This window comes from Argiope bruennichi, chromosome 2 (assembly GCF_947563725.1).
Source record: "Argiope bruennichi chromosome 2, qqArgBrue1.1, whole genome shotgun sequence".
Lineage (NCBI taxonomy): Eukaryota > Metazoa > Arthropoda > Arachnida > Araneae > Araneidae > Argiope > Argiope bruennichi.
In genome coordinates, this window is record NC_079152.1 from 131,547,032 (window position 1) to 131,561,959 (window position 14,928).

Below are 14,928 nucleotides of genomic sequence, written 5' to 3' on the forward strand. Positions count from 1 at the left end.
TGTTTTAACTTCATTTTTTTAAACACACCATACTTTAAGCACGAAGAAAAAATACTTCCAAAGGCTTTACTAGAGCATTTGATCTAGAGCAGTAGTACTCAAACTTTTAAACCAACTGCACAATTTGAACAACATGATCTTATGTCGGGTCCTATAGCCTATTTCAGAAGTATTAATAGGTTAATCGTTTAATCTCATCATATAGGTGCTCATATTAATGAAAATTAAAGAAAAAAGAAGCCGCTGAATTAAAATTTGCGCAATGTTATTTTATGTATCTACTTAAAAATAATATAATTCGTAATACTGATGTATCATAAAATCTGGTTAAGTAGATGTATTTGCATTTCTTTTACACAAGTAATCGTACTCTGTAACTGTTATACGTGTATTTCTTATTTAAAATTTAGCTTTCTTTTTAGAAATAGAGCTACTGACATTCAGAGCATTCTGTTATTTTTACCCTTGCACCATCCCTAGCGCCAGCATCTACTTACACCTCCTACTTCCCAAGGATACCATGGAACCCAGTATCGCTGTGTTCACTAAGAAAGTGCTATTTCAACTTGTAATTAGATTTTTATTTAAAGATAATTTAAAGGTTTATGGCTTTCCTCAATAACTTCAGAGCATATAATTTCACAAATGCCAGATTCAGACATTTGTAAATTTTTTAGTGACAAAAATTTTATAGTATTTTATAAATTTATCTTCCATGTGCACGTTATCGCTTCTAAAATTAAAGGTAAATCTTAAAAAAGGTAAAAATAAAATTAAAATCTAAAAAAAAAAATTACGCAAACATGGATGAACTATTTCATTATCATCGATTTCTCTTTTACATTTTCCGAACTGTATGCTAACACACGACTGAACAAAAATCTACCCTGTGACGAATCTGATTCAAAATTTTAGATGTGTCTCTAATTTTCTTTCATCTATTGCTCTCATTTTGCAAATGTTTCATCACTGATAGATGGACACACATTTTCACAAAAAAATTCTTAAAATTTGTCTTTTGTATTCGCATACGGTCAATGTAGAATTTCATCAAATTTGTCAGGTGGAAACAATATTTTCTGTTTGTATATTTCATATACAAATAAATAAACAACTATGGTTTTACTTCTTTCAGACAATCTTAATTATCTTTCTTTCTGTCTGAGGAGTCTGAGAAAGTATAAGAATCAGTATATACATTGATTATACTAGCACTAATAATTCTTTCTTTATCAATACCTCAAAGATCTTTCTAAGTTCATTCAAAACTGTCTTCCAAAATCTCAATATTTCTTTCGAAATATGAAAAATTTAAGAAATTTGTGGTAATTGTATTTGATCCATTAAAATTTTATAAAAGTATTCAAACCCAACCTTTAGAAATTATAATATATCAATGTTTCTCGAACTTTGGAAAACGGCAACAAACGGTTTGTTGTAGAAAAACAGAGATGTCATTACTTTCACACTATATATTTCTAATAGAGTTTTTGACATTTTAGAGCAAAAACAGAAAAAAAAATATAGTCTTGTCTTAAAATCATTTCATTCAAAGGTATTAAGAAATTGTTTTCTTTCAATTTTGCACATAGTTTTATTTAATTTCATTTGCTTCGTTCTCTCTTATCACCATAGCATGTTCTCACACTTTTCATGATGTGCTAGAAGTTTGAAAGTTTACTCAATTCAGTATTCTTGATTGGGGACCCTCTAAGGGTGAATTTGAGAAAAAAACGAGTTTGAGATGCAAGGTTTCGTAATATTTATAGTAATGGATTGCATGTTAAATTAAAAAATTCCAGTCTGTCTGAAAAAAAGTTCAAAATTTATATTCGTTTTTCTGGTACCATATGGTATCGATTAATCGCTAAAGGAAAAAAAAGCACCCAAGATCGCATACTAGATTTACTCCAAAGATCGAAATTTCATAACTATTCTACGCCAGTTCCATGAAATCAATACACAAGTTCTGGTTTTCTTTACTACGAAGAACATATATGTTATGTATGGAGAAAAAAACTGAACTACTCGTCGTATTCACGAGCTTGCACAAAGTCAATTATAGCATCTTTTTTTAGGGAATATGCGAGAAAACTTTGTTACATGTTATTAAAACATTTAATTTTCCATTCACATTTTTTTTCTACATTTTGTTTTACTTTTTAAAAATTATTATTAATTAATAAAAAATATTAATTGTATACGATTTTTAAAAATCTCTTGGGATATAATCTCTATTTTTTTTAATTGTAATTCTTTAACGGAGTAGATTTGAAAAAATTTTAATAAAAAATAGAATTACAGATGATAGCAAGATCTTTTATTTTATAATATTTTGTATAAAAGAATTCTTAGAGTAAAGTTATTATATAATGTTATAAATACAAAATTATGTACATTTAAAAAGCAATTTTTGACAGTCTCGTTGACATTCCAGCGAAAGCTAACATTAAATATATATTTTACATTTCCCCGAACTGTATTTATACTCAATAGCTATGAACAATTGCTTTCATATGTGATAAGTTTAAATCTCTGAATATTTGATATTTTATAAACTGGAATTTTCCCTAATAATAAATGCCCATCAAATGCCAAATTTGTATGCAAACTTTTTATGCATCTATTTCTTTAGTTTTTTAGTTATTATTTTCATTTGCACTCTGACATCTAGACAGCCTTCCTGTAAATAGATTACGTTTAAAGTGTTAAAGGGATCTACAAATTTGATGTAAGGATTTTATGCCGCATTTCATACATCTAGCTCAAAGAGATTTTGAATTAAAGTGATCACAGACAGATAGACATATATAATTCCAAAAATGTTTATTATTATTATAATTTATTCGGAAGATATGAAACTAGGAAATTCGTCATAATATCGGAACTGAATTGTTTACAATTACAATACTTTGTATACAACATATACAAGAAAGCAACAATAGAATTTAGTTAGGATTTATTTATTTAACTGTGGTGAGATAGCTTTAATCGAATGCTGACGCAAAGATATTCCGGATTCTTTTTTTTTTCAGGGATGTCATCTGTTTATTTGTGCCATCAATTAAAAATTAATCAACCATACCCTATCACCGAACCCACAACCTCATAAACACGCATTTAGAGAGGCGGTGCTAAACTGTTCATTAAGATGCGTTTCATCATCTGGAGACAAATACACTGTCAAAGCCGCGAGCCCTTATCTAGAACGAGAGAGAAAACAATACAGAGGGTCGAAAGTCATAGTTTCTGTTATAAGTCATTGTCACCTCAAAAGTGCCAACTTTTGTCCGTTTTACTTAATGTAATGCATTACGGCAAATTGTTTGTGTGTCTTTCGCTCTACAGAAATAGAATCCGGCAGCCTCACAGAGATATCTATGTGAAGAGAGAGAGAGAGACCGAGAAAGAAAAAAAAAATGTTTTCTTTTTTTCTATTTTTTTTCCTTGTTGTTGCTTCGTTCAATTATTTCCATTATATTTTTTCGTGTGTACAATCCTTTGCACAGGGGTTTCTATATTTAACTCGGAATTCGTTGAGCTGTAAATGTTCGGCAAGAAGAAATGTCACTGCTCAAACTCAAACGAGACCCTCATTCATTGTTCGCGGAGATATCGTCTGGTTTTTGGGAAAACAGCACGTTTGCGAAAAAGGAAAGATAAGAGCAGATTAGAGTGAACTTTATTTTTCTGAAATATAAAGCGTAACAGAGATCAGAACAAAATGGTAAGAAATTGCGCGCAAAGAAAAATGTTGCTGTCTTTTAGAACATTCGCAGAAAATTTATTTCTTTAAGGAAAACAGAATATTTGTTATATATAACATTAAACTAGTTATAAGTTTTAAAGGTTATTTTGCAATATTAAGTCGTGGCATTAAAATTATTAGTCATGTTATTCCAAACGAATTCATTTGCAGCTATTCTAGAAAAGAATAAAAAGAAATCATTTGCTGTACTTTATAAAAATTGTGGAAGAACGGTAAAAGGAAATCGCCTCAATCGAAACATCTTTTGTTGATAAAAATCTATATTTATTTCCTTTTTAAATTAAAAGCATGAAAATCCCCCCAAAATACGCAATCATGATTTCAAACTAATTTTTACTTAGAATATTTTTATAATAAGCCTTTATCTTTCTGAAGTAAACAATTTAAAATAAATGATAGAGATCATTATGCAATAAATCATTTTTATTGAAAAAAAACTTTGCAAAATATTCTTAGTTGCTTTTCCAACCACATTACTAAAGTTCACTCAAATCTATTTTCTTTTTAATTTTTCCAGTTATTTAAATATCTAAGAACTCCTTCGTCTCACTTGTAAATAATTCGGTTGAGACATTTAAATGTTCAAATAACCAAATAAAAACAGCAATAGGAAACGTATGACATAGATCTTGGAGCCCCCCCCCTTTTCTTTGCTATTTCTTTTTTTCTTTTTCACATTCAAGTAATATTTGTGTTCCAATTTTTTTTCACTTCTAATTATTTTTCACCATTGGCAAGATCAATTAACACAAAATTTTTTCTGACATGAATTTACACAATTGAAAATAACGAAATAATTTTGAATTAATTAAAAATTATAAATGTAACACTTCATTATAAATCTACATTCAATGGAAAATAAGTAATAATAAACTACCTCAATTAAGACTTACGATTTTTATTTTTAAATACATCATTCCTAAATTACTCGAAAAGTCGACAAAAAGTTTCTAAGTATTTCAAGCATGAGCCGAAGAGAAAAGAGAAAAGTAGACAATCAGCATTAGAAACTAACAATACGTCATCACTCAGCTAGTTTATGGGAATGATTTTAAGAATTCGGTTTTAAAAAACTCTATAAACTTACAGGAGGAAACAAACTTCTAAACGTAGGGAAAACATTTTCTTGATCTAATTGTATTTTACCTAATTTTCTAAATATAATCGGATGGTATTAAAGTTATTTAAAATCGTAAGTTTTTAGATTTACTGCTATAAATAGAACCAACGATATTGTCATAAATTATATATTAATTTTGGAATTTGAAAAAGTGTTTTATGCCTTTGAAATTCGGAACAATTAAACAAAACATAAAAAATTTTGTGAACTACTTATTAACAAGATCTCAATAATTACTGACATGAATAACGTTAATTAAAATTGTTTAAAATCAGTTTTTAAAAATACATTTTATAAAAACACATATATTTTTATTTGAATACATTTTTACTTCTTAAAGTTTAGTTATTATTTTACTTTATGTCATTATTTTATAATTTTATTTCATTATATAATTTTTTTAAATTTTTACTTCTTAATCATTAGTTTATTATTTTATTTTATAAATATTCTTTTTTTAAATTAAATGCATCAAAGTGACATGAATATTAACAAAATTTAAAAATTAAAACCAAATAAAAACTTATTTCAAATTTATTCAAAACTTATTTTAAACATCATCAAAATTTATTTATATAAATAAACTTCTTATAATTAAGTTTTGAAGGTATAAAATATAACTAAATTCTGAAGGAAAATATAAATAATTTCTGAAGGCAAAATTTATTTATATAAATAAACTTCTTATAATTAAGTTTTGAAGGTATAAAATATAACTAAATTCTGAAGGAAAATATAAATAATTTCTGAAGGCAAAATTCATTTATATAAATAAACTTCTTATAATTAAGTTTTAAAGGTATAAAATATCACTAAATTCGGAAGGAAAATATAAATAATTACTGAAGGCAAAATTTATTTATATAAATAAACTTCTTATAATTAAGTTTTGAAGGTATAAAATATAACTAAATTCTGAAGGAAAATATAAATCATTTCTGAAGGCAAAATTCATTTATATAAATAAACTTCTTATAATTAAGTTTTGAAGGTATAAAATATAACTAAATTCGGAAGGAAAATATAAATAATTTCTGAAGGCAAAATTCATTTATATAAATAAACTTCTTATAATTAAGTTTTAAAGGTATAAAATATAACTAAATTCTGAAGGAAAATATAAATAATTTCTGAAGGCAAAATTCATTTATATAAATAAACTTCTTATAATTAAGTTTTAAAGGTATAAAATATAACTAAATTCTGAAGGAAAATATAAATAATTTCTGAAGGCAAAATTTATTTATATAAACAAACTTCTTATAATTAAGTTTTGCAGGTATAAAATGTAACTAAATTCGGAAGGAAAATATAAATAATTACTGAAGGCAAAATTTATTTATATAAATAAACTTCTTATAATTAAGTTCTGAAGGCATTAATAAATTCGATGCAATATCAAAAAAAATACATAATTGTGCAAAATTTCAAAATATTAGTACATCAAGATCGATAAGAAAATTCCATCTTTATAAGGATAAAACAATTTAAATAAACAAAGTTTAAAAATAAATTTGTATTCAATCTTTGTTATAATATTATTTTTATTCCTATTCTATTTCATTTGTTTATATATTTCTAAATTTCTACACTATTTATAATAAACACATTTTTGATAAATATTCTATATGGTCAGAAAGGATATGGTCTGAAAAGGATACACAAATAGAGAATTCACAAAACAAAGCGACAATTGCTAAAAATACATCGAAAGGCGAAAAGAAAATAATGAATTAGTGCAATTAAAAATTTTATTTCTAATACCTTTTCTAAAAATGAGCAAAACGATTTTAAGGATTTGTAGGGAAATTTATTTTTCCACTTTCCCTTTTGAAAGAAGGGGAAAAAATTGGAAATTTTCATTTAAAATTTTTTTTATTTCTTCCCTCTTCATCTCTTCCGTCAAAAAGAGAAATAAAACATTTTTGGAGCTATTCCATTCCTTATATAAAAATAAAGACTTAAAAATGCAACTCTCTAAATGAACGAAATTATATATTTGGTGCTAACACCAAAATTACCTCTATACCAAATTTAGGTTTAAACTTAGAGAAAAAGAAATAGAAAATAGGAATTTATAGGGAAGTCATATCCACCATTTTCTTTCATGTGTTATGTAACTTTACAAAAAGAGGGCTATATGCTCAATATTTAAAATATATGTCTTGCCATTCAGTGTCGATAAAAATAATATATATATATATATATATATATATATATATATATATATATATATATATATATATATATATATATATATATATATATATATATATATATATATATATATATATATATATATATATATATATATATATATTGTTAGATGTATAATTATTAGCATTATTAGATGTATTTTCAGATGTATAAATAATATTTATTTGTTTAATATCATTAACATTCATATTTCCATTTCATATAATTAAAATTTTCAATGCATTTATTTTTGTCAGATTAATTTTATTATAACTATAAATAAACTGTCTTTAGTAATCGAGAAAATTTGAATAATCTGCTTGATATCTCTGAACTTATTATTTTTTAAGTTGGAATAAAAATCTTTTCAGAACAATATTTTGCTAAATCATTCCCTTAAAATGAAGAAAAGAAACCATATTGAAAAAACATTCATTGTAGGAGAATTTTGGAATCCTAGTGATCAGTTTTATGGATACCATGTAAGAAATTTTGACAGCGTAGTGCACAGATAAAATTATTTTAGTCACACATTCAAGAAGTTTATAATTCTATGAAATATTTAAGAAAGTTTAAAATTTGTCATATATTTGGTACATAATATCATTTTGTCATCATTTTTTGAATCAAAAGCATTAAAATTAGTCCAGTAAAATATTTTTATTCCATTTAACTTGAATTCATTCTATTTACTTCCGAAAATATCTGCATTTACAGCTAGTTGACACATATATATTTGCAGAAACTCATGCCACTTTTCAACTTAATAACTATAAAGCGCAAATTCAATAAATAAATAATTTTCACTTTCGAGTAGCGATATCAATAAAAGCAAAATCCCGAAGACGTATCAAAAATGAACCGAATCGCTTTCAGATTCCACTTAAGTCATATCTTCGTAATAAAAGATGCTTTCAACTTGTCCATTTCAATTTACATTTTCAAGTAGCGATGCGAATAAAAACAAAACCCCGAAGACGTACCAGAAGTAAAACCGATCGCTTTCAAATCCATCCCTTTTTAACTCACAGCTTTGCAATGAACGACGCTTTCAACTTGTCCATTTCAATTTATTCTCGTATAAAATACGACGCTCCTAATAGAGTGTTGGGGATGTGCCGAAGGGCTATCTTAATTGTCCAGCAAATGTTTTATGCGCGTTGGCGGTGATTCGAACTCTTTCCTAATTGAACACGTGGGCGTCCATAAATTTAATCTACAGCTGGGGGGAGAAAAAAAATGAAATCCTGTACGTGCTACAGTTACCATCCTGTCGAACAATCAATTTGCCTCTCGTTGCCAGTTTATTAATTCATTACTTACTAGGAAAGAAAGTATTGTAACAGTAAAAAAAAAAGTGATATCGAACTTTTAGTTAATTTACCTATTTCATGTCTTACCGATTCTTAAAAATAACAGTTTTTGTAATTATATCTGCCTGTGAGCATGAAATCCGAGCGCATTTCACTAATAAATTTCGATGCATAATGCTAAGGCCAAAAATATTATCAAATTTTGAACGAAATTCTTTAAAGTCTCTTTGTCAGTGTACATTTCATTACGATGACTCAAAAACACAATGAACTAGGCGTATGAAATTTACCCTAGGGTTTCTGATTCCCAAAAATAACAATATTGGTAATTTTACATGGTAATTATACTGTGAACATGAAAGCCGAATGCATTTGACAAATGAATTTTGAAACATAATACTAATACCAAAATTGTTATCAAATTTTGAACGAAAGTCTTTTAAGTCTCTTTGTCAGTGTACATTTCATTACGATGACTCAAAAACACAGTGATCTAGACATATGAAATTTACCTTATGGTTTCATGATCAAATTTGTTAAAACTGCTAGACGTATTTACTTTCCTTGTTTACGGATTTGGTATTTGTTAAATTTTACATCGTGGATAAAACATCCACTCATTGTTATGGCACCGAAGATTGAACAGGGAGGTTGCCAGTTCAGGAGTCGTTCTCATCATCTGACAAGACCTCAAAATGAGGAAGTCCGTCCCAAAATATCTCGCATGTTCTTTTCAAACGGGATGTACGTAAAACTAAAACTCATCAAGCTAATATATTTAATAAACATTGCAAGAAAATATAAAAAAAAGTGCAAATTTTTGATGCAGGTGATTAGAAAACATAATACATGTATCAACTTGATATTATGAGGTAACTCTCAAGTTCTTAAGGATAATGTCACCTAGTTCTGCTGACATTATTCATATGTGTTATAGCGGATTAAAATTCTGTAATACTGCAACAATACGGTATTTCATTTCATTCTGATACTTATATCATGTTGATACACAATTGTAGTTGGTAGGGATCTCGCCTCTCCAAAAGTGGCAGTTGATTGAATGGTTGAGATGAGGAAAAGTAAGGTCTTGTTGACATTAGCGCAAGAGAAAGCGGGTGATTTTTTTACTGGCATGTATGCCGTTATATTAAGTTGAGGGTAGTAATGGCTAGGAATGGAGTATATAAAGTTTAAAAAGAAAAAAAAACAAAAACATGACGCATGTTCATGGTGTCTTTGAGGGAAGATGATGAACTAGGCTCTAGACTCATCTGATTGAAAACGAAGGAAATTGAGATTATCAGTTTTGTTTGTCTGATAATTTTACGTGCCTGATGTTATTAAGTTGATATAGTTACCAACCTTAGATATAACACGTAAATTAATGATGGGTGTCTAAATTTGAACCCATTAGATTAAAGAAAATTGATACAAAAAGGCAAATGCCCCAGTTAAATTCACTATGTTGCGAAACCTAAACAAAATGCGTATCTAAAAAAAAAAAAAAAAAATTGGCGACAATGCAAAAAAAAAAAAAAAAAAGTTCGGGAAAATTTTACGTAAGGACACTCTAATATGACGTTTGAAAAGTATTTTTCAAATATTAAGTTATTTATTAAACAAATAAAATATCATATCATAAACTTAATTGTGCTATCTAAATTTCAGCACTTTCTAAAATAAATATTAATAACCATCTCTTTTTTTAAAAAATATATCGCGGCATATACACAAAACACACACACAAAAATATTTTTTAATTTTGATTAATGATTAAGAAAAAAATTGTCTTTATAAAGTATCAAAATTATTATAAAAAGATTTTGCTACATTATTATTAAATTATAAGTTCCTACTAATTCATCTTCATAATTGAACAATTTGGTATATTTCATTTGAGGCCATACACTTTATTATAACCATATCAAGATTTATCAAATAAAATCATTAAAAAATTATTTTAATTGCTTTTGGAATAGTAGTTTAATAGTTTATTTAATATGGTATAAAATACTACGAAATTCAAAAACAGACAAATATCTGTCAATGAACGTTGGACCTCCTCTTTTCCGTTAGCTGGATTCCTATTAAATAAAATTCCTATTATTGTTTTTATAATTTCTATTACCATTTATTTGATTTTTTAAACATTTCGATAACATGTAGACAAAATATTATATTAAATTAAAAATAATACATAAACAAGTAAAATGTTTTCATACGAAAAAGATAATTGTACGTTAAGAAACTGTAATTAGAGCCGATTATAGCTTTAAATATCTCTATGCAATTGTCATTTGTTTAATAAACAAACAAAATATATCGTTTCACAAAAAATTTCAAACAAATCCTTTATCACTGAACTTTTATACAATAAATTTTTAACATTTAACAAAATCAGTTATCGCTTTACCATACATAAACATATAACAATTGCTCAAAACTGAGGTGAAGATTTTATTTAAAAGAAAGAAATTCCAAAAATGTATTCCATATTAAATTTGATTTGATATTTTTATGAATTTATTTCGCCTGATTGCGTGTTTAAAATTAAGCTAAAACATTCATCTTATTAACTTTCGAAATTACATAGGAATTGTTTCTTTTTAAGACGAGTAATAAAATTACGCTCTCGGAAATTTAATATTTTTTAAAAATGAATTAACATGGACTTTATATGTAGAATATAAAGAGAGTTTTAAAAAGCTTTTTAACAGAACAAGGTAAGAAAAATCGCAAAATCAAAGGCCTAAATCATTAAAAAATAAAGTTTTATGAAATAATACGCCTCACAACTTTAATTAGTATAATCGATTATCTAAGATAAAATTCGTGAAAAGAAAGAAAAATTTTATTAATAGCAGTTTCATTACTGGGCTATAATTGCGTTTCTTTCTTTTTTTTTCATTCTGAATACTTGCTTCATGTGTAATAAACTTACGAATATGCAAATTAATTGATTCGGTCGAAATGTTATTCTTTGTGAACAACTTTTTGTAAAAGAACGCGATTTTTATGGCTAGAATATAAAAATAAAGCAAATAATAATAATAATAATAATAATAAATATTGATTCCAAATCTTTTCCCATTGTTATGTAGAAACAATTTAAAACGAATTGTTTATTTCTCGTATATTGGCAATATCCATGATATTGAGACGTTGCTATATTTGTAACAATTATTTTCTTGTCTGGGTTTATTCTTATTATAATTTTGTTATGTGTAAAATTAAATTCTTTCAAGACGGTGATGAAAATTTTTTATTTTGCAACGTAGAGTGCTTATTAAAAACAATGAAAAAAAATAATCGTAATAATTTTTAACTCAGAAAATATCTCAAATAACTTTTTGCCGTTCATTCGTTTCATCTTTCTTCCAAAATTTTTAAGTTAATCTTTTAGTTTATTCAAATACATAGATCAAAAATAATTCTTCTAAAAAATTAGAGTAGTATCTTATACGTTGGTATATGAGTCATATCTGCTTCTAAAAATTAAGATACTATTTTTTCCTTTTTACAAAAATACATAGATCAAAAATAATTCTTCTAAAAAATTAGAGTAGTATCTTATACGTTGGTATATAAGTCATATCTGCTTCTAAAAATTAAGATACTATTTTTTCCTTTTTACAAAAATACATAGATCAAAAATAATTCTTCTAAAAATTTAGAGTAGTATCTTATACGTTGGTATATAAGGCATATCTGCTTCTAAAAATTAAGATACTATTTTTTCCTTTTTACAAAAATACATAGATCAAAAATAATTCTTCTAAAAAATTAGAGTAGTATCTTATACGTTGGTATATAAGTCATATCTGCTTCTAAAAATTAAGATACTATTTTTTCCTTTTTACAAAAATACATAGATCAAAAATAATTCTTCTAAAAAATTAGAGTAGTATCTTATACGTTGGTATATAAGTCATATCTGCTTCTAAAAATTAAGATAATATTTTTTTCCTTTTTACATATAGATCAAGCTATATAAAAATTGCACTTCTATCTTTGAAAGAAAAACACATTTTGCTGCAAAAGATCAGATTATACAAAAAGATCAGAATTCAAAAACGATTTTCCCGAAGTCGTTTGAAATAAGAGAATAAAACCTACTCACAAAATAAATACTTTCGCTTAACCAAACAATAATCAAATCTAAGCTCTCTGGAAAGACCACGTGAAACAACTTGCCAAACTATTCTTTCTGTATGATATTCAATCCAAAAGGACTTAAAAATAAAGGGCGCATGAAGTGATTATCTATCTTCCAACTCAGCCACGATCGAAGCAATGAACTGAGCTCTTGGAAATGCAAAACTCCTTGGGGTGTTGCCGAGTCAGCATCGGTGACTGGCAACAAATCCTCTCTGCGAACAAGGAAGGGGCGGGGGAAGGGGGAGAGAAAGAAAAGAAAGCCACCGCGTTCGTGCTGCGGAAAATGGCTGGATGGAAACCCATATCGCGTATTTCATGCTTGGAATATCCTTTCATCTTGAGTCACGATGTACACAACATTCATTCTTTTCCCAGTTTTTTTCATATTCCGCTTCGGTACAATATGCGTTTTTACTAGTACGAGCATCTTTTTTTTTTTTTTTTTTTTTTTTTTTATGCATGATGCAAAGCATATATATATATGTAATGATATTTTAAACTTTTAATTTCAATTTAATTAATTTCCAAGATTTTATCATAATTTAGCTCATAGTAACTTCATTCTAAAAATATTCTCTTATTTCGTGATCCAATTCCACTTTCTCTACTTAATTAATTCAAGAGAAGCTTTATAAAATTGCTTAGTCAGCTAAATGCCGATATTTTCACACGCTCGGCGTGAAGGGGTAAAAATGTCCAGTAAGCACATTCTTTCTTAAAAGATCCCTGTGTTTCCCTTACATGTGATCGACATGCGTCAGAAATCCCTATCAGAATCTTATTAATATATTGGCACTGTGAAGAAATATTTTCCCTATCAAAATCTAAGGTTATATAAGGCGAGGGATAATTTATTTCGGCCCTTCTTCCCCACTTCGGCTTTTGTCTGCGCTGCGGCTGACGTCTTGTCCGCGTCTCTGCTTGTAAATAATTATGCTTTCCCGATGGATATTAAAAGAATTTTAAAATGTAAAAGGAATCTCTTCACTGTCTTCAAACTGCATCATGCTTCACAACAAATAATATTACATATTAAAAATCCGACAGGATTCGAAATTATTACATAACATATATATATATATATAATATAGAGTAATGCTTATTTAAAATTTACTTTAAGTAGCATTGCATTTTGGCATCATATTTGTTATTTTCAAGACGGTATAATATTATCTAAAAATTTTTATAGCTAAATTTTAAGTAAGAAATCTATACTAAACATTGACTTTTGAATTTTGAAGATTTTGAATATACCAAATTATTAAACAAGAATACATAGCTATTCAGGTTTATATGCGTCATAATAATATTCAGTTTTAATATATGTAATGAGAATTTATTATTACTTCTTTTCTAAAATTTTGTGGGCTTTAAAATACTGAAAAAAGTGGCGTAATGAGGTATTTTGTTACCCAAGACAGAGCACATTATGAGGTCTCATTTTTAATAAATGAATCAATTCATTTCATATTTCAAATAAAATTTAGATTTAATTAACATACTAATTACTTATTTTAGGATAATATTTTTGTTATTTTACTAACTTTGTGAAATTGCACATATTTCTTATTTATTTATTTACTATAACGCATTCTGTATGGCAAGCACGTTTTTATACAATCAAATTTAAATAACTCCTTAACGCTTCTAATAAATATTTTAATAAATAAATGAATATAATGAAACAGAAAAGAACATGATCAATTACGTTTCACAGTGTTGGTTTTATTCTTTTATTTTAAGGCTTATTAAATTATTTTTTAATTGATCTATCATCGGTCCTCTATTAGCCTAAACAAAAACTCAACTCTGATTGGAAGCAAATATATGTAGACTTCACAAATAATATTAATATAGATATAAAGAAGGGTGCCCCACATACCACTCCCCGAGGATATGTTTAGATAATAGATGTCAAGGACGCTACAGATTCAAGTACGATGTTAAATCCTCTATACTTAAAACATCAGAAATTCCGGATTAGCCGGGACACTCCTGATTTTTGCTTATCTATTTTGAATTATAAAAGTGGTCTTCATTTGCTATAAAATGTCTCAGATTTTCTTTTCTATCAAATAACTGACATTTATTGAAGAATAATTAGATTTAATTAATAAACCATTCATAAGAGAAAATATTAAATCTAAAATCAAAATGTATCATTTCTTCTCTTTTTGTTTCATTTAATCAAATTTTTGTAACAATAAGTTGACTCATTTATTTCTCAACTTAACTTACTTATTTATTATTTTTTTTATTTCGTCAATCAATTCATCTAGTTAGTGTTCCAGATAGAGTATCTAAATTTTCATATCATATTAAAAGTTCGGGAAATTTACTCAATTTAATTCATTGACAAATTTAAAACTCCT

The 14,928-nt window shown here is 26.7% G+C and overlaps 1 protein-coding gene across 4 annotated transcripts in view; it reads right to left on the reverse strand.

Annotated features, from left to right (window-relative positions):
* LOC129956760 (cAMP-dependent protein kinase catalytic subunit 1-like) overlaps positions 1-14,928 on the reverse strand; it is a 274,118-nt gene that overhangs the window by 173,529 nt on the left and 85,661 nt on the right. For 2 of the 4 annotated variants that reach the window (XM_056068715.1, XM_056068710.1), the window contains exon 1: positions 12,519-12,694. The exons of the other annotated variants lie outside the window; for them this stretch is intronic. The gene's annotated coding sequence lies outside the window, so the exon portion shown is untranslated. Of the gene's footprint in view, positions 1-12,518; positions 12,695-14,928 lie in introns of those variants that run through there. 4 annotated transcript variants of the gene reach the window in all.